The following is a 21964-nucleotide window of genomic DNA, read 5'->3' as shown; positions in this document are numbered from 1 at the left end:
AATCACTTGAACTGGGGACATGGAGGTTGCAGTGAGCCAAGATTGCACCACTGCACTGCAGCATGGGTGACAGAGCAAGACTCCATCTCAAAACATAATAATAACAGTAAGAGAAATTCTTGAAACTTAGAGTTTCTGAGAAAGAGTTACCAACAATAAATTTAATGATAAATTTTTAAAAGTTGAGGAAGGAATACATGCAGAAATAAATAATAATTTAAAAGATAATGAGAAACTAATTAGAATATGCTGAAACATGATTGAAGTTCAGTTGTGGGAGGAGATAAATGACTCATACTGAAAACTACCTAAAATAGCACATACAAAAGCATTTATAAGCTTAGAATTTCTTATTTTATTTTCTCAGAATATTTCTGGTAGTTAAATTTGAGGCTTCCTGAGATGTGGGCATTTCAGAGGAACCATATAGATTGGCGCTTGTACTACAAAATATCCTAAGTTGACTGGGTTTAAATGTGGTTTATTTTTATTTACTTTTATTGTCATTTTCCCCACTTACCCTGACTTGAAGCTCATGGAAGTGGTTTTTATACCCTGAAGTCAAGGAGGCATTGTTCAGCCGCATCATTTGCCTACTTCTCATAGCTTGAAAGGGGAATAAAAGGCAGATTGCCTCGCCACCTTGCTATTTTAGTCTCCTGATGTCTTGTGGTCTCAGCACCTCTCCCTGCCCGTAATTCTATATTGCTAGTTGTAATCAAATCCTACCTTGGAAAGGTCAGACTTGAGCGGGAAGAGTGCAGTCATTCCAACAGCTGTCGCTCTGGGCTCTCCCGCTGTGTCACAGTGTGAGGTGTGTGCACCACTGCACTCCAGCCTGGGCAACAGAGGGAGACTCCATCTGAAAAATAAATAAAAATAAATAAATAAATAAAATAAAATTTCTTTGGAATGGCTACTTTCTCGTCTTCTTGAGCTTCATGAGGAGCTTAAAAGCAAAGAATATTTTTCTGTGACATTTATGCCAAATACAGATAGAAATACGTTTAGGATGTTCCAGGGGTTCGAAAAACATATTCACTCAGGCCCACTAATTTGGTCTTTTTCTTCTTATTATTCTTATTCTTACTTTTCTTTTTGCTTTGTTTTGGACACGGGGTATGACTCTGTCACTCAGGCTGGAATGCAGTGGAGTCATCACGGCTCATTGCTGCCGTGGCCTCCCGGGTTCGAGGGATCCTCCCACCACAGCCTCCCAAGTAGCTGGAACTACGGGTACACGTCCCCACACCTGGCTAATTTTTTATTTTGTTTTTGGGTAGAGATGGGGTTTTGCCATGCTGTCCACGGTGGTCTCAAACTCCTGAACTCAAGTGATCAACCTGCCTTGCTCAGCCTCATAAAGCACCGGGGTTAAAGGTGTGAGCTACTATGCCCAGCTTAATCTGGTCTTTAAAACCAGAAAGATATCAAAATATTTCAAATTCCTTATGGACGCAGAACTTCAAGCTGAAACATCCTTTCTAGGCTCTCGTTTACACTCCATTTTACTTCCATATTTGAATAATGTTTTCTCTTTTTTTCTTCCTTTTTTTTTTTTTTAACCCTCTTTGTGTCACAGTATAAATAATCTTTAGAAGGATAAGCCTCTGCTGACAATAGAACTCTATTTACTAAGTATCTACTATATACCACACCCTGGATCAGGACCACCAACATTATCTCATTTGGAATTCTTAATCGCTAGAGATGTTGTTTACCATCTTGCAGATAAGGAAATGAAGATCAGAAAAAGTAGGTAACTTGCTTAAAGCTACAACAATGAGACACAAAAATGTGAAGTCAGGTCTATCTTACTCCAAAGCCTGTGCACCATGTTTGTGTGTAAGCATATGTGTGATTTGTTGTAAAGAGATAATACACCTCTATTTGTTCCAGCTTCTCTACTTGCTAATTGACCACATGCAAGTCACTCGACATCTTACAAGGTCAGTTTCTTTGGAGAATGGGAATGACAATTCTTTTTCTTTTCTTTTTCTTTTTTGTCAGATGGAATCTCTCTCTGTCACCCAGGCTGGAGTACAATGGCACGATCTTGGCTCACTGCAACCTCTGCCTCCTGGGCTCAAGCAATACTCCTGTCTCAGCCTCTGGAGTAGCTGGGACTAGAGGCATGCGCCACCATGCCCGGCTAATTTTTTGTATTTTTAGTAGAAATGGGGTTTCACCATGCTGGTGGTCTCAAACTCCTAACCTTGTGATCCGCCCACCTCTTGGCCTCCCAAAGTGCTGGGATTACAGGCGTGAGCCACCGCACCCGGTGGGAATGACAATTCTTGTTCCTTGCACTTTATAGGATTATTGAAGAAGTAAAACGAGAAGACAGAAATGGTGGCCTTTAAAAGCACCCACTTTCAGATCACAGGTGTGCATTAGTGAAGGTTAGGTTTGGCTGCCCATAATAGAAAATCCAAAATGACTGCAGTTTACACAAAAAAGAAATCTACTTCTCTCTCAAGACGGGCATAGTGACTCACGCCTATAATCCCAGCACTTTGAGAGGCTGAGGTGGGCAGATCACTTGAAGCCAGGAATTCGAGACCAGCCTGGCCAACGTTGTGAAACCACATCCCTTCTAAAAATACAAAAATGTTCTGGGCATGGTGGCACAGGCCTATAATCCCAGCTACTCAGGAGGCTGAAGCAGGAGAGTGATTTGAACCCCGGGAGGTGGGGGGTTGCAGTGAGCTGAGATCATGCCACTGCACTCCAGCCTGGGCAACAGAGCAAGACTCTGTCTCAAAAAAAAGAAAAAGAAAAGAAATTTACTTTTCTCTCACATGAAAGATGACCTGAAGAAAGCAGTCCAGGGAAAGTGGGCAGATTCCCACCCATCTGGTCCTGAGAAACCTTCAGTCAGGCCACTGTCTTTGTCCGTATGTCACCTCGTGGTACCAGGTGGCCCCAGTGAAATGGTCTACTGTGTTCAGCACATAAGGAGAAAAGTCAAGAGAAGAATGAACTTCCTAGGCTGAAGCCGGTGGATCACTCGAGGTGAGGAGTTTGAGACCAGCCTGGCCAGTGTGGCAAAACCCCGTCTCTGCTAAAAATACAAAAATTAGCCAGGCATAGTGGCTCACCGCCTGTAGTCCCAGCTACTCAGGAGGCTGAGGCAAGAGAACTGCTTGAACCCGGGAGGCAGAGGTTGCAGTGAGCCGAGATCCCACCACTAGACTCCAGGCTGGGCAACACAGTAAGACTCCGTCTAAAAATAAATAAATATTTTTAAAAAATGCACTTCCTTCCTAGAAATCGTACACAAAATAGTTCAACATTTCCTTTTTTCCCATAATCTTAGGCTACCTACTGAGCCATATGGAGACATGAAAATTATCCTCAGATGAGAGGATTAATAAGGCTTTAAATGCAATGTGTCATTTTCCCTCTACGAGCATAAAGTATGCTTTCAGAGTATTTCTGAAAGAGGATGCATGTCAGATATTATCCTCATTTCACAGGTTGTGTAAGTGAAACAGAGTGGTCATAGGGCTTGTTTCAAGTCACACAGTTAGTGGATGAAAAACATTACAATGAAGACATTTGATAGTTATATGATAGTTGTAGCTCCTACACAATTTTTTTTTTTTTTTTCACAAAACAAGTACGCAGAAAACATAAAATTTAACGCAATCAGCCAAATGTTGGCAGGAGAAAAATCAAACATCCTGAAAACTGACTTGAATTTGGCTTCGGGTAAACATAATTGAAACCAAGGTTGTTTCCAATAAACTGGAATGCTACAACCCAAAGTCTTGACAAATTGGAGGTAGAGAGAAATAAAAATTCTAGCTATATACTCACTCACCTTGTCTTTCATTTTCATTTTTATTTTAACAACAACAACAACAACAACAACAACAAAAAGCTGTGTAGCCTCTATTGACTGTGGTGCAATCCCCAGCTCCTTACCGTTAGTGATTGGCACCTGACCAGTGAATGGCATGGCAGCACGCATCCTCATGATTTTGAGATATATGTAGAAACAACCTCAAATTTGCATAGCCTATATATGGCTATAGCACATTATTTTAAAACTAAAAAACGCACTATAATATCATAAACATTGTACACAGAATTTAGGCTACATTTTTACATCAAGTAAAACATCATACACAGAAATTAGGCTAAAAACACAAACTCAGGCCAGATATGGTGGCTCACGTCTATAATCCCAGCACTTTGGGAGGCCGAGACAGGCAGATCGCTTGAGCCCAGGAGTTCGAGACCAGCCTGGGCAACATGGCAAAACCCCCATCTCTACAAAAAATACAAAAATTAGCTGGGCTTGGTGGTAATGGCCTATAGTCCCAGCTACTTTGGCTGCCTCTGCCCAGTGGCCATGCAGTGTCAGGGGAAGTGGCCATGGAGACCTCTGGGCCGTGCTCCTGGGTGCATGGCCTCCAAGGCTGGCTCTCTGGCTTTCTTGCAACAGTTCTGAATGCTGCTCCATTCCTTTGCAGCTTAAAAAGGTTGAATGTGTTTGGCTCTTTATAACTGTGTGCCCCAAACTCCAAACTCTAGGACGTGAGGGCAGAGCCCACAGGAATGGGACTAGTGCTCTTGCAAAAAAGGCCTACAGAAACCCCTGGCACTTCCTGCCAGTAAGAAAGTACTGTCTGTGAGGAAGTGAGCCCTCATCAGACACTGAATCTGCCATCGCCTTGATCTTGGACTTCTCAGTCTCCAGAACTGTGAGAAATAAATCTATTGTCTACAAGCCACCCAGTTTTAGTATTTTGTTATAGCACAATGGACTAAAACACCAGTGCTAAATAATGCTGTGTTCAATGCTGATTTTCAACATCTCATTTGATTCTCACAATAACCCCAACAGGCAGGACTAGGCTTAGAGAATATAACTACCTTGTCTCGCTAGTAAATGGTGGGGGTCCAATGTCCTAAGCTCTTGGCTTCAAAACTATATGCCCCAAGTTAATCTCTAGCGAGATATGATGTCTAGTAAGGAGGAAAGGAGAGGAACTGGGTGATCCACAAACTTAACAATTTGCCCTGAGTAATCTCATTAAATGTGTATTTTAACTTTGTTTTTTAAGTGTCATTAACATGTTCTGCTAAATCTTCACTGCTGGGAATTTATCCTTATTTATCTACAAAAACACACATGTAAGTACAAAGGTATATTTTCCAGTTTTCTTTGTAAGAAGAAAAAAACTGGAACTCTAACATCATCATTTAGGAATTTTTATCAGGTTTCATGAATTATGAAATATCTATATAATAGAATACCATGCATCTTTTAAAAGTATGGGAGTTAAAAATATCCAGATGAAAAATAGTTGATATAGTGATTCCATTTGTAAATAAATACACACATATTTTTATGCTTGTAGATACATAAAAAAATTCTACAAAGATATACAAATTCTTGTGGGAGAAAGGGGAAGTTTTATAAAGGTCAGGGAAGACCTTTACTGCTCAGTTACTAGCTGCTCGTACAGTTTCAGTTTTCTACCTTGCGTATAGATAGATAACTTTATACTCTTATTTAAAATGAGTGTTTTTAATCAACTCTGTTTGAAAGATTGTTGAGCCTTTTGAAAAAATTAGTTTAGGTCTTTATATATTTCATTTTAAAAATTATAAAGCTGGCCGGGTTTGGTAGCTCATGTCTATAATCCCAGGACTTTGGAAGCCCAAGACAGAAGGATTACTTGAGACCATGAGTTCAAGACCAGCCTGGGCAACATAGTGAGACCCTGTCTCTAAAAAAAGAAAAGAAAAAATTTATTTAAAATTAGCCAGATGTAGCGACACTTGAATGTAGTCCCAGCTACTCCAGAGTGGAGTAGCCAGAGTGACAGAGCAAGATCCTGCCTCATAAATATATAAGTAAATAAATAGCTATATAAAAATTTGCGTTAATACCAAATATTTTTGTTAGCCTGATTCTTAAGTATTTATTGCTAAACTACATGTTACTATGCAGACATTTACTACAAATGGTCAGTTTCCCTTTAAATTAAAACATACATAGATCTATACATTTGCAGCATGAATAATCAAATGGAAATTTAATAATCATAGCTAAGACTTAATTTGGTGCTTCCTCAGTGCCAGGCTTTGTGAAAAGCATCTCATTCACGTTATCTCCCTAAATCTTCACACCTCTACAACCTTGATGCTTACCCTGCCCATTTTGCAGAGAACAGAGGGAAATGATTTGCCCGAAGGCACGTATCTGGGGAGCCGTGAAAGCAGAGGAGCCCAGAGACTCTGAACCCAGACATAGGAGCCCAAGTATTACACATGACTCCTCACTGCCTCCATATTCAAATAAGTTTGACTCTGAAAATATGATTGTGACATTCCCAAAGAAATTTGGTTCACACCTCCTTATACATATGTAGTGCAATGTAAAGCTTTAAAACACTAATGATTACTTAACACTAGTATCTGGGAATGTTAGGGCTATATTTTCTGATCTATATAATATTAATTTTGCCAACAGTACTTGGTATTCATGGTATGATTACTGATCGATAGGTTGAATTTTTCATATCCCATAGGTAACTAGAGTACACTGGCTAATTATACTTGGTGGCTATATCAGTGGTAAGTAGAAAGCTCCTTTTGTTTTCATCTTTATTACTAAGAATATATCTGAAATCTATTAGTACTCATTTTCTTAGTAGAATAGCAAAGAGATTTTCTTCTGATGAAAGAATTTCTTATGGAATCGTCATAGCTGTCAATGATCATAATCTAAAAATATATTAAGCTGAATTTCTATTAAAAGTGTACTGTATCCTGAAAAAAAATGTTCTTTTTATATACTGTCAGTAATATGTGTTTGTTTTAGGTAATTTTCTCATATTTTCTTTTTTTTTTTTTTTTGAGACAGAGTCTCGCTTTGTCACCCAGGCTGGAGTGCAGTGGCACGATCCCGGCTCACTGCAAGCTCTGCCTCCCGGGTTCACGCCATTCTCCTGCCTCAGCCTCTCCGAGTACCTGGGACTACAGGCGCCCGCCACCACGCCCGGCTAATTTTTTGTATTTTTTTTTTAGTAGAAACGGGGTTTCACCGTGGTCTCGATCTCCTGACCTCGTGATCCGCCCGCCTCGGCCTCCCAAAGTGCTGGGATCACAAGCGTGAGCCACCGCGCCTGGCCTCATATTTTCTTAAAAAATATAATTTTTACAATGATTCTAGCTAATTGGATTCCAGTTTGCTAAGGTTCAACTACATACTAATATTTCAACAATTCTACAAATGCGTAATTTGTGAATTGCTGGGTTTGGGGAAAAGCTCTGCAGTGAAAGGCACTAAATGCAGTGCAAAAACTGAAAGCATTGTTTGTAAGAAGGAAGATGCTGTGGTTTTACAGATTATATATTCCTGACACACCTGAAGCCTCTCTCCCATGTCCTACCTGGAAACTCCCTTGGAGTTGTGACTCTTGTTCCTCGCGCATCCCCTTTAACTCCTCCTTTAAGATGATTCATGGCCAGGTGTGGTGGTTGACGCCTGTAATCCCAACACTTTGAGAAGCCAAGGTGGGTGGATCACTTGAGGTCAGGAGTTCGAGACCAGCCTGACCAACATGGCAAACCCCAATATCTATTAAAAATACAAAAACTACCTGGACTTGGTGGTGTGCACCTGTAATCCCAGCTACTCAGGAGGCTGAGGCACAAGAATCACTTGAACCCAGGAGGCAGAGGTTGCAGTGAGCCGAGATCACGCTACTGCATTCCAGCCTGAGTGACAGAGCAATGTCTCAAAAAAGAAAACAAAAACAAAAAACAGAAAACAAAAACAAAAAACAGAAAACAAAAAACAAAAGACCATTCATATGAGAGAGAGAGAGGCTCTTAATCAAATTTCTTACCTAATACAGAAATGTCTTGAATGCATTCCTGAAAGACAACAATCCAGTAGGAATGTTAATCCCTTTCATTATAGGAAATGCCTTATGTCATTGAATATTTCTTATGTCAGACAATTATAACTACTATAGTCCTTCAGCCACGAAATAGTCAATTATTGACACTACTTCTGGCAGCTGGAGCAACTCAGATTATGAATGCTAGTTCCTCTGCAGACTTCCCAAGTCTTTTTGACCTAAAACCTTTTCTTATCCAGTTAGGGGGTTGTTGAAAGTAATAAAGCCAAAGACCGTGCAATGCTCCTTATCATCTCTAGACAAAATATCTCTTGGAATGCATAGCCTGCCTTGTCTTACATGATAAAGCATCCCAGACTAAATTTATATTTCACATGGATGGAAGTAGAGCATTTTCCATTAGGAAATGGAACGGTAAGGATGGATTGTTCTCAGGTACCCACCTCCAAGGACACTATCCAAGAAGCCACACAAAACACGTCTCAGACAACATTCCTTTTCTCCTTGTAGGGTGCTTAGCAGAATCCTCAGCTCACAGGATGAATAAATGGAGACTAAATGACGCACAAATAATCACACACAACCATCAACACGCGGAAAGACAGCAGGATGGCCAGACCCCAAGGTAACAAACAGGTAAAATTTGCATAATTAGGTCTTCAGGTGTCTTTAGTTATGAAATGTGTCTGATTCACCTGGTGATTCTGGGCGTCTTAAGCTGGGTCTGTTAGAAGCCAACGTGGCTCACGTTCTGCCAATCCACTGGGTTTTTGCTCTGCTGGGTATCATTAACCAACCAGTTTGATAGGAGTGCTTTGTTTTCTGCACTGATGAAATTTGTTTTCTGAGCTGCCTGAACAAACAGGTTATTTAAGCCATTGTGTGGAGAAGGTTGGAGGTGGTTTTTGGAGAAGACAGATCTCTCTTCCAAGGAAGGATTATTATGTGGTTGCAGTAAGAGATGAGAAATTATTCTCTTGATGTCCACATGTCATTGAGGCCACAGCAGGGCAGGAAGGCAACCCTTCATATTGATGTGAATGGTGCAGTGTAACTTATCCAACCAGTTTCCCCTGAGGAATTTCTCAGCCAAACACTTCCTAACCTCTCTCCTCCCTTATGTATCCCTAATAGATTGGAGTGGGGGAGGGGTGGCGCTGACACTGAAACCTTCAGTGCCTGTTAGGAAGACATCTAAAATATTTTATTTGTGGGCAGTAAAATGAAGTAAGAAACCAGGTTGCCTGGTGGGAAAACCATCAGCTTTTGAATCATCAAATTTTGAATCAAATCCCAGCTCTGCCATCATTAGCTTCATAACCTCAGACCCGCTCTGCATCTCGATCATCAACTGTAAAAGACTGCTGTGAAGTTTAATAAGACACCTAGAATAGTGTCTAGTGGTGTCCAAAGTGTGGCCTGGCCTAGGACCAGTATCTGCATCACCTGGAAACTTCTTAGAATTGCAAATTCCCAGTCCCATCACAGACCTAATGAATTAAACTGGGACGGAGAGAAGATAGCAGCAACCTGGGTTTAACAAGCCATCCAGGTGATTCTGATTCACAAGAAAATTTAAGAACCCCTGGCCGGGTATACAAAGTCCCTCAATAAATGGCAGCTGTTCTATCATATTAGTGTAGTATTTTACAGCTTACTGATTTGCTTTTTCATTCACACTACCGTCTACTTTGCTCAGGTTTACATTCCCTTTGACCCAGTAATTCCACTTTGCAGAGTTTTCCTAAGGAAATAATTAGAGATGTTCAGAAAGATTTATTTGAGGAATTAATCATGCACATGAAAATTTAGAAACTAATGTCAAATGAACAATATGAAACTGGTTTAATAAATTATGGCACACCTATATGATGGAACACAGTGCAGCATTTTAAAATCATATTGTAGGTCAGTGTTTGTCAGAGCAAGCTTTGAGAATCACCTCCATCAGACTCTTCTGGGGTGCTTCTTCAAAAGGCAGATATCAGATTTATGAGTCCCCAGCTGAGATTATGAATGAGAATCTCTGCGAGTGAGAGACTTTAGAATCTTTATTTCCCACATGCTCCCAGGTGAGTGGTATGCACCCAAAAGTTTTCAAATAATGTTTTAGATTAATAATAATATATGGAAGATATTCATAGTGTATTATTGAGTGAATGAAAGTGTGTTTTAAAGCAATATTTACAATATCTCAATAACATATGCACCATAGCCATATATGTAAAAAGACCAAAATACATATGCTAAAATGCTAAGTAATTATTTCTGGACAGTAAGATGGCAATTCTGGTGATTTGTTTTCTTCTGTTCTCAATGTTTTGCATTTTCTGTAATGTATAGCTTTTCCATGAGAAAAGTAAAACCAGATAATAGTGCACGTGTCATTAAACTATGGAGTGGGAACTTCATATTTTATTAATTTTTTAAAATTTTTGATTTCAGTAGAGACGAAGTCTCACTGGGTTGTTCTCAAACTCCTGGCCTCAAGGGATCAATCCCAAAGTGCTGGGATTACAGGCGTGAGCCACCATGCCTGGACTGCTTGAGAAGTGAAGGCTAAGATAAATCCAGAATTAAGCTGTGTATTAGTCTGTTTTCACACTGCTATAGAGAACTGCCAGAGACTGGGTAACTTATAAAGGAAAAAAGTTTAATTGACCCACAATTCTGCATGGCTGGGAAGTCCTCAGGAAACTTACAATCATGGCAGAAGGGGAAACAAGCCTGTCTTACATGGTGGTAGGCAACAGAGAGCATGAGCATGTGAGGGTGCAGGAAATACTATCATTTATAAAACCACCAGATCTTGTGAGAATTCACTCACTATCATGAGAACAGCATGGGGGATACCACCCCCATAATCTGACCACTTCCTTCCCTCAACACGTGGGGATTACAATTCAAGATGAGATTTGGGTGGGGACACAAAGCCTAACCATGTCAGGCTGTAAACAAGTCCTCCTCACCTCTGCCCAGGGGATGCTAAGGTAGTCAGCCATTCATTAGGCAATGCAAGTGACTGGGCATGCTGCTGACCCCATCGTAATCACTGGGGACAGAAAGAAGGAAATCAGAGCACTATTGACCTGGCACAGAAGTTATGGAGCCTTCTGTGGACTTCTTTTATAACAGGAGAGTTGCCCATCTTTCATGGGTGAAGTCCCTTAAAATACGTAACAATTTCATCTTGGAGTTTGTGTTTCGTAAGTGAAGTCCAGAAGGACAATGGAACAGGGCGTGAGGAGCTTCCTCATCCACTCTCATTATCTCCCACCCCTCCACTCTCTGCTCCCTAACCCCCTTCCAGTGACTACAGCCATTTGGGCAGGCAGGGGCCTGGAAGCTGGGTGCACACACCCCATGCACCAAGTGGCTGGGCAGGCCTGAGCTACCTGAGACCATCTGCACTCACCCTGTGAATACCCCTGTATCAAAGAGAGCATGAAATTAAATAGCAAGTAAGAGACCCCATGACAGGCCAAAAGAGAAAGAAAGGAAATCTTCCACCCCTCCCCCTACCACCACCCCTGCTTTTTGAAGGGACTTTGAGGGTTTTTTTGTGTATGTGTTTTCACTTGGGCTCTGCAAATTAAGGTAGCAGTCCAGATAAGGACTTAGGGATCGATGCACACATATCAAAGAAATGAAAAGAGGGCTTATCGGAAGAGGTTCCTCCCTTGGTTAGTCATTTCTGGTCTATCTGAGAAAACTAACGTACTCCAGAAGGGTGTATCCCTGAAGGCACCACAATGTAGAATAAATTGTGTGGTTAAGTCAGGAGTATTTTCTCAGAAGGGAGTCTCTAGTGATTATAGACCAGGACACAGCCCTATTTAATTATATGCAGTACAAATAATCATTCTAAATACTCTTTTCATATATACATGAAAGAGTATTTCATATGTGCATATATACACATATATATGAAGCCAGGACTAATTAGAGAAAGTATCAGGAGTGTGATAGACAAGTCCTTCAGCTTTTGCTAAACAAGATTGAGAGGAAAAACATAATTATCAAAAAGAGCTGAGTTCACCTTTCTTTCTAGAAATTATCTTTCCAATAGCTTTCTCTTGTTCTCATTTTGAGAAAAGAGTTAAAAATAAAAATGGAAATAATGAATTTCGCTTTGTAGAAAGCACACTCTAGCACTTTGTTCATTAGCATCTGGAAAGTCCAGGGCACTCATGCACAAACAAATTACAATGCAAATGCTTATTAATGAAAAATCTACAATATGCATGTTTATAAAAATCAATTACACTTCACACCAATTTCTAAATTACTCCCACAGAATTAAAAAACATTTTAAGTTTCTAATACATAAAAACTCAATTTTACTGCTCCATGGAAGTGAGAAAAATTCATTAAACTCCTGAGTCCTGCTGGTTGTCTTGGTGAGGGCCAAAGAGAGTTTAGTAATTACTCACATGTGGAAAAACGGTGTGTATGTGTTTGAAGGAGGTCTCTTTTGGACCCAAACCTTGGCCTGGTTTCCCCAAATTTCATAGACTTCTTGTCTTACTCTAACGAGAATTAACCAGGGTCCTCTTTCCTATTTAGTATAGATACATATATTGATAAAATGTGTCCAGTTGCAAAGAAAATGATGTAGATTAAGGAGCTGGCTTAAGGCATAGCTCTGCTTCCTCTCAGGGTTAAGACACAGCTCCATGGCTGGATCTGGCTGAAAGACCGGTGAAATAAGATTTCCAGACAGTTCTCTCCTTGGACCCAGGCAAATGGTATCCTAGCCTGAGGTGCCTGCTTTAGTTTTAAGAGGAGAGAGACCCATGAAGCCAAAGAGACATGCCCACCTGGAACCAAGGCACCCCCTTCTAGTCCATACTTTGGGTACCTTGAACTCTGAACTTTCTCTCCCAAATACTCTAGCCCTTCCACAGCCTGTGTGGGCTACTCTTCAAGTCACAGCATTACAGCTGTTAACTGCACTCCTAACCTGAGAAAGTCCAAAAGGCAACTCTTTGCAGGCTCCTGCATTGCAGCTGCAGTGTTCACATACACATCAGTGTGCATGGGGGTCAAGTTGCAGGACTGAGCAGCAGCTAAGAACATAAAAGGGGCAAACTATGAGTTGGAAGGGTGGAGGCCTTCATCTGTACTCTTGCACCGTCTGCAAATGTCAGAGATGGATCTGCTGCCAGGAGACCACATGTGCAAGGGCCTCAGTAACCTCCTAGGCAGAAAACATCTTAAAGGAAGAGGGAATGAAGGGATGATTGTGAGGGCAGCATAGGGTCTACCCCTTAAATTTCTCATTCATAATGATGTGAAACTCAGCCCACTTGAAGCTAAAACTTATTGAATAGCATTTGATTTAACATAAGAAATGTTCACTAGGCCGGGCATGGTGGCTCACATCTATAATCCCAGAACTTTGGGAGGCCGAGGTGGGCAGATCGCTTGAGGTCAGGAGTTCGAGACCAGCCTGGCCAACATGGTGAAACCCTGTCTCTACTGAAAAATAAAAAAAAATTAACTGGGTATGGTGGCAGGTGCCTGTAATCCCAGCTACTCAGGAGGCTGAGGCAGGAAAATTGCTTGAACCTGGGAGGCGGAAGTTATAGTGAGCCAGGATCGCACCGCTGCACTCCAGCCTAGGCAACAGAGTGAGACTCCATCAGAAAGAAAGAAAGAGAGAGAGAGAGAGAGAGAGAGACAGACAGACAGACAGACAGACACAGGAAGAAAGAAAGAAAGAGAAAAAAATGTTCACTAAACTGCCAAAGTTCCCTGGCCTTTTACATATAATTAAATCTTCTGGAGATTGCTCCCTGTGAGATATTGAATATCCAGCTGTTTAAACCTATGATGTGGCCAACCAATACTGCCAGAGAGGACAGATGCCACGCTAAGACTGAGTGAGTCCACTATCAGTGGTCTCCTCAGTGCTTGTCTTGCTAAGCACAAGGATATCTCTCCGCTTGCCTGAAGTTTCACCTGCCATTCTTTGAGCTGAACTGATAGCAGCTGAAACATGGGACCCCAAGTTTCAAGCATTGGTTAAGCTGAGAGCAGAGATGTTCTTCTCAAAGGCAGTGTGGAGGCAGACATAGGCATGGAGAAAGAAGAGTGCACAACTTCATAAAAGCACTCAGTACCTGAAGGGCACTCAAACAAAACGACACGAAAATCCCAGAAATGAGACAGGAGGGGCAGAGACAACCAGGCCCCATCCATAGACTTGCCCACCGCAGACCCTGTGAATCTGTATAATTTCGGTTTAGGTTTAGTTGCTTTAATTGGCTGAGAAGTGAGGCTCTCTATATGGAAGGAACCACAAACAAGCATTTTTTAGTTCATTAAAATTTTCACCATATTGAAATAGGCTCATTTTTGGTTTCTTTCCTTTTAAAAACGTACGTGGTGTTTGGGAGCTATATCTGAGAGTCATCTATGTGATAACGTCACTTTTATGTTAACAGTCATTTGGTACCAGGAGTATTTTTTGAATAATTTCTTCGTTGAGATATAATTCATATACCATAACATTTACCCCTTTAAAGTGTACAATTTAGTCGTTTTTAGTATAGCCACAAAGTTATGCAACTTTCCACACATCTAGTTCTTAAAATGTTTATCATCACCCTAAAAGTCCCATTATTCATTAGCTCTCACTCACCATTCTCCCTCTCCTCTCAGCCACTGGGAACCCATAATCTACCTTCCATCTCTATGGATTTGCCTGACCTGGACACCTCGTACAAATGGAATCATACAATATGTGGCCTTTTGTGTCTGACATTTCACTTAGAATAATGTTTCCAAGGTTTGTTCATTGTTTATAGCATGAATCAGTTCTTCATTCCTTATTATGCTGCATAATATTCCATTGTATGAGTGTATCACGTTTGTTAATCCATTCATCAGCTGACGCACATGTGGGTTGTTTCCACTTTTTGGCTATTATGAATCATGCTGCTATTAATATTCATATGGGTATTTGTGTGGACATATGTTTTTAATTTTCTTGGGTATATATTAAAAAGTGGAACAGCTGGGTCATGAGCGTACTTTTTTTGTATCTTTTAAAATCTTAAAAAGGGGAAGATGATGTTTCAAACGATCATCTGAATGTTGGGTTTCCACCTTCCACCAGGAAGTCATATGGTATGAGTATGATCTCTCCTTCTCTTGGCTAATGAAAAATTCTACATCCCGTAGAAACCACTGGTTGTTGACACGAATCTGAACAGATCTTTCTCTCTCTCTCTCTTTTAATTTTCTTTCTTTTTTTATTTTTAGCAAATCCTCCCAGATCCTGAAGTATATCTTTTGATAGAAATGACTCTGGTACTTTCCCCAACTTACTTTCTATGGAGCACATTCCTAAAACAGGATTTGTATTTAAATATTCCTCCTTCTAAAAAGTATTAAACAGTAGTAAGTTCTGCAACGTTGACAATGGAAACCTGGCAATGTGCCCTTGTTTGACTATTAAGGAATTGCTTCCAAGTACCACAGGGCCTTGAAGACCAAAATAACACAATTACCTGGAAGGTGAACAATGGCAACTTACCAGGTGTGTTAAACACTTTTTTTCCCAAGAAGATCCTTTATTCCTTCTGAATGCACATCAAGAATGAGAGAATACATAAATCACATATTTGTTAATAAGATGTGCATTGCATTTTTGTCTGTGTAAGCAACTGACTTGATTGTACACCAACTAGTTGAAAATGAAAAATTAAGTCACAGGGGCCACTTAGCATCAAGTCATTTAAAAATAATAATTTCATGCTATTTTTGGTAGACTTTTCTCCCCTTAAACTTGTTTGTAGACATAGCTACAGTTTGAAGAAGGGAATGCTTCCTCAAAAATGTGCTACATTGATAAGTTATGCCATAAAGAGGCAGAATCTATTTTTGACTTTTGAATTTGACTATTGTAACTGATATTTCTCACTTTCCATGTGTGTCATCATAGGTTTTTTCCCTGTAGATTTTTTAATCCTTTCTGGTTTTTCCTTGTTTTTTTCATGTTTGACCTCCTAAGTCCTGAATCACCAATTTCACCACTTGTGATTGTTTTCAAACTAATGTATTTCACACATACGTTTCGGGGATACATCCATCAGGAGAAATATGCAAGTGCCAGTACAAAGTCATCTTTCTAATTTGTTAATGCATGTCTGAAAAATACAGAGAGTGTGAGATGAGCCTAAAAATAACTTGAAACAGAAGGCCGAAAAGCAAGAGGGAGAGAAAATACACATAATAAGTAGTTTGTTGATTCTTTTCCTCATAAACTAACCCACATGTCACTGCCTGCTATGGGGTTTGTCTAGTGCCTGCACTTTCACGCTTACACCAGTGGAGTTCCAGGCCACTGATTCTCAGGATTCATGCTTGTCAGTATTCATGCTTGTCATGCATGCAGCATGTTCATTTCCTGGCAACCCTTCTAAGAGATGGAATATTGTAGCCTCATTCTAATCACAAGTTTCCTCGGAAAAATTCCTTGGATGCTGTGCAAACCACTCAAATTCAATCTTTCAGCAGAGATCACTGAAATGTATGACATCTGCAATTATGATTTGTATTTGTGGTCCTTGTAATTTGTATGAATATCAAGCATCTAACATGTCAGAAAGAGTTTGCTGTGTAAACAAAGGCACCAATGAGGTGTAGGCTTGGGCTGCATACAGAGCTTTGCACACGCCACTCTGCGTAGCAGAGAATAGGGTGACACAGTCTGTGTTTTTCTCAGTTCAGCTAAGCAGACATTACTAGGCACAGTGAGCTCAAGACACAGAGGGATTATAAGAATAACTTGTTTCTGAGAAGCACAGGAGATAAACTAAAAAAAAAGAGGTCCATTATCATAGAGCAGTAGATACATAAAAAGCTGCTGTGGTGGTATAACCTGTGCATATACATTATTAGAAAACGAGGAATTTATTATGTGGAAATAATCTGAGAAGATTTCATTACAGGGTTAATTGCTAAGCAGACTACTGTAGGAACTATACAATTTTGTTTGTTGAAGTAAAGAGAGAATGTCTTTTGAACTGTGGATGAAGAGTAAAAGCAGAAGGGTAGAAAGTAGCCAGGCATGGTGGCTTGCACCTGTAGTCCCAGCTACTTGAGAACTAAGGCGGGAAGATCGCTTGAGCCCAGGAGTTTGATTCTGCAGTGAGTTATGATTGCACCTATGCACTCCAGCCTGGAGACAGAGTCTCCAATGCAGTCAAGTGCAGTGGTGTGGTCTCAGCTCACTGCAACCTCTGCCTCCCGGGTTCAAGCGACTCTCGTGTGTCAGCCTCCTGAGTAGCTGGGACTACAGGTGCACACCACCATGCCCGGCTAGTTTTTGTATTTTTAGTAGAGACGGGGTTTAACCATGTTGGTCAGGCTGGTCTTGAACTCCTGACCTCAGGTGATCTGCCTCCCAAAGTGCTGCAATTACAGGTGTGAGCCACTGCACCTGGCTGAGATCCTGTCACTTAGAGAGAAAAAAAAAAAATGGAAAGTAGAAGGCCCTGGCAATGTAGTTTGAAATTTAAGACTCATCTATCCTACAAGTCTCCTCTAGTTAAAGGAGGTCATGTGACTTAATTCTGGTCAGAAAGTCAGCAGAATCCTGCTAGGTGTCAAAGTGAGACAACTTTGCTATTCCCATGCAGAGGCAGGTGTGGCTGGCCCTGACCTTCCTCAGCTCATTCCTGCCTGGAAGGGCATGGCAATGGGGTCTGAAGCTGCAGTGGCTCTTCCAACATGAGGGAAAGGCCAGAGAATCCTGCAATGCTGCTCACAACATCTGGGTTCTCTTTTTGAATGTGAGAAAAAGAACCTTTCTTACTTATAAGTCAATTTTTTTTATTTTTGGAAGCCAACCAAATTCCTAATTGATAGGTGGGTTTTTGGCCAGGAATAAGCTGCTTATATTATAGCTGTATTCGGTAAAAACAAATTTTAAAATAAAAAGTGCACATGATCATAGAATTACTTCATGAGAAAGCCATGCTTTATATCTTTCAAGTGTATTCTCTTGAAGAATCACAGTACAATAATTGTATATCTCCATTTCATAATTTGTGGCTAAAAGTAGATTTCCTGATCTTTCAGCCACATTTGGTCCATTAAGCTTCACTATCTCAGACAAGCACATCTAAAACCCTCTGCATGGCTGTGAATTTAATGTCAGCTAGGATTTCAGAAGACAGGTACATTTACAGTGTCATTTATTTTCCTTTAGTTTCTCTTCCAACCGCGTGAAGTAACCTATTTCTGCTGGCTTTTTTTTTTCATATTTAGAAGATTATTTTATCCACTCCAAAATCTAAGCTTTTTACAGTGGCTTCTCAAATTTTATGAAATAAAGGTGGTTTACAAATTCATACTCCCTAAGCCCTTCAAGAATTGCTTTCCACCAATTCTAGTAACTATCAACACTGGGCAGGGAGAAGGAGAGCATATCTTGAAGGCTGGCAACTTTTGTCAGAGCAAGCATAGACTATGAAAACCATAAGGAGGCCAGGTGCTCATGCCTGTAATCCCAGCACTTTGGGAGGCCAAGGCAGGTGGATCACTTGAGGTCAGGAGTTCGAGACCAGCCTGGTCGATCACTTGAGGTCAGGAGTTCGAGACCAGCCTGGTCAACATGGTAAACCCTGTATTTTTAGTCTCTACTAAAAATACAAAAATTAGCCAGGCATGGTGGCAGGTGGCAGGTGCCTGTAATTCTAGCTACTTGGGAGGCTGAGGTAGGAGGATTGCTTGAACCCAGGAGGCGGAGGTTGCAGTGAGCTGAGATCAAGCCACTGCACTCCAGCCTGGGCAACACAGTGAGACTCCATCTAAAAAAAAAGAGAGAGAGAGAAAACCAGGGGGAACCATTTGGGCTAATGGATACCATCACTTGTTTGTTCTCAAAAGCTTTGGGGGCACTATTTAAAAATAAAAAGTCTGAGATTCATCTCCAGACATTCTGATCCAATATATCAGGAATAAATGCCAGAAATATGTATTTTTATTTTATTTATTCCTTTATTTAAGACAGGATCTTGCTCTGTCACACAGGCTGGAGAGCAGTGATGCAATCATGGCTCACTGAAGCCTCGACTTCTCAGGCTCAGGTGATCCTCCCACCTGAGCCTCCCAAGTAGCTGGGACCACAGGCACACACCACCATGCCTAGCTAACTTTTTTATTTTTTATAGAGCTGGAATCTCACTATATTGCACAGGCTGGTCTTGAACTCCTACTCAGGAGGCTGAGGCAGGAGAACTGCTTGAACCTGGGAGGCGGAGGTTGCAGTGGGCTCAAGTGATCCTCCTGCCTCAGCCTCCCAAAGTTCTGAGATTATAGGCATGATCCACCATGCCCAGCAAAATACATATTTTTTAATCTTTCTAAATACTCATCCAGGTTTGAGGACCACTTACCTACTCTAGTGCTTCCCCAAATGTGCACACAGCACAGCTAAGGATCTTGTTAAAATGCAGATTCTGTTTCAGTAGACCTCAGGTTGGCCTAACAAGTTCCCAGGTGATGCCCATTCTGACAGTTTCTGAAGCACGCTTAGAACAATGAGGATCTAAGCTGCACCCTACCTCTATACTTTTATGTTACAGAGAAGAAAACTGAGACTGGGAGAAGTTAAATGAGTAGTCCAGATCATATAGGCATGCAGCGGCAGCATGAGGATTAGAAACCAGGTCTTTCAATTCCCAGTCCAGGCTCCTCTGCGATATTACACTGACTCCAGCAAAGAGCAGCCTGTGAGACCTGTTGGTGTTGATGAGGACTGAAGAACATGAAGCTGCTCTGGTTCACTCTTTTGTTTTATTATGGGCCCTTTGAATAGCTCATGATCTCATTTTCCACCCCTCTTCAACTTCTCTCTCCACCTCATATCTAACCAGTGGTGTGCTGGTAAATGCTTAACTACTGACTTTCTGGAGGAAAAAGAAAAAAAGATCTGATTTGTGATGTTTGCTGACCTCCGTGGTATAAATACTCCTACTATGGTTAACATGAAGCTGGAAAAAGATGCGCACAAACAACTCTCATGAAGTAGTGGAGGCCAGCTCCTGCACACCATTGCATCGACGTGTGCATTGCATTGCACACATTGCATCCTCTGCCCCAGGGCTGAAGCCACAGGTCAGGACATTAGCGGGGTTCCAGCCTGACTGCAACGAGTTGGTACTTGGCTAGAAGAAATAACACTATTGCTTTTTAAGCAAGCCAACCTCTAGTGTAACTGGTAAGATATACTGATTGTGTATGTCTTAGGAATGCTAATACAAAGAAGAGAGGAAAGATCATGGAAACAGCATCTGCTCATAAAATAACTGAAACCTTTAGAGACCAAAAACAAGCAAACAAAAATCAACAGATAAATCCCAAAGTGGACAAGTGTATAGAGAGATGCCTTTACTTAGTCAGAATACAATCAAAGAACACTGGATCAATTTGGAATTCAAGTCAACATTATTGGCTGGTTGCTTCCTGTGTTCGGGACATTTAGCGAGGCTCTTGCACCACAGGTTTTCTTTCCATGGGGTCTTATTGTAATTTTTTTTTCTTCTCCTAGTAGAAACTACTTCTGCCAGGAGATTCACTGGGGAAGATAAGACAAACAGTTTCCTATGCCAGTGCAGAAGTGACTGCATTCCATTTGCCACTGTCCACCAGGTATTAGGTTGGTACAAAGCAATTGTGGTTAATGGGGAAAACTGCAGTTACTTTTACACCAACCTAATAATTCATATTTTTAAAAGAAAAGTTTTGCTATCAAAAGAGATTCATTATAGTCAGCAAATTATACACTTCTAGAAAGAGACCACACACAGTCATGCATAGCAGATGACATTGTACTGAACAATAACTAAAGTCTATACTACAAAAAGTTTACATTGTTTAGACACGCCACACCAAGTAGTGCAAACAACACTATTACTCTTATTTGTTAAAAATGGTTGTACATTGCATAGAAGTGTTATTTTCCCATGTAATTAATGAACAATGAAAGTAAAGTACAAGAAAAATAAGAACAATAAATATAGATTTTCAACATGGAGGAAATTCAGGTATCATAAATATTTCTATCAAAAATGGCCTTGTTATACAAAAATTAGCCAAGTGTGGTGGCACACACCTGTAGTTCCAGCTACTTGGGGGCTGAACTGGGAGGATCACTTGAGCCTAGGAGGTCAAGGCTGCAGTGAGCCGTATTTGTGCCACTGCACCCCAATCTGGGTGACAAAATGAGATCCTGTCTCAAAAACAAACAAACAAAAAATGGCCTTGTGTTTCCCTTAGTTTTCTATTCTCACCTGGTCTCTCTCCCTATTAAAAATTACTTTTACCAATAAGAAACATTCTCCTCACCCACCACCTAAATGTTTTTACCACTCACTACTCTCTTGGGGAAAGAAAAGAGTAATTCTTTCCCATTATCTAATTTAGTAAATGGTGCCTAGGATCAGAAACCAGGCTGCTGCAATAAGGTGGATTGTTTTTCTCTTGTTATCAAACCCTGTTGTTCACTGTGACCAGCCAAAAAGGTAATGAAAATCCAAAGATAAATTTTGTTTGAACTGCGTTTAGCAAAACTAAGTTAACAGATTTAGAAGCAGACAACCATTATGAAATAATCTTGTAAGACATATAAGAAAACCAAATATGAGGGCCGAGGTGGTGGCTCATGCCTATAATCCCCGCACTTTGGGAGGCCGAGGCAGGCGGGTCACTTGAGGACAGGAGTTCAAAACTAGCCTGGCCAACATGGTGAAATCCTGTCTCTACTAAAAATACAAAAGTTAGCTGGACTTGGTGGCACACGCCTGTATTCCCAGCTACTCAGGAGGCTGAGGCAGGAGAATCACTTGAACCCAGGAGGCGGAGATTGCAGTGACCCAAAATCATGCCACTGCACTCCAGCCTGAGTGACAGAGCAAAACAAAAAACAAAAACAAAACAAACAAAAAATATAAATGAGTTCAAATATCTTCATATAGGGATATCAAGATACTAAATTGAAAATTCCTTAAAGGTTTGTCTTTAACTTACCTGGTAAGTCCTAGACCAGTGGTCCCCAACCTTTT

General features: G+C 40.8%; 1 long non-coding RNA gene across 1 annotated transcript in view; it reads right to left on the bottom strand.

The window, feature by feature from the left end:
- Positions 1-21964, bottom strand: part of LOC115832451 — a 66597-nt gene that overhangs the window by 41390 nt on the left and 3243 nt on the right. The window contains exon 2 of the long non-coding RNA XR_004027955.1: positions 730-838. This is a non-coding gene — a long non-coding RNA (uncharacterized LOC115832451). The remainder of the gene's footprint in view (positions 1-729; positions 839-21964) is intronic.

This window comes from Nomascus leucogenys, chromosome 3 (assembly GCF_006542625.1).
Source record: "Nomascus leucogenys isolate Asia chromosome 3, Asia_NLE_v1, whole genome shotgun sequence".
NCBI lineage: Eukaryota > Metazoa > Chordata > Mammalia > Primates > Hylobatidae > Nomascus > Nomascus leucogenys.
Note: the sequence above shows the minus strand (reverse complement) of the source record. Positions and strands in the feature narration are given on the sequence as shown.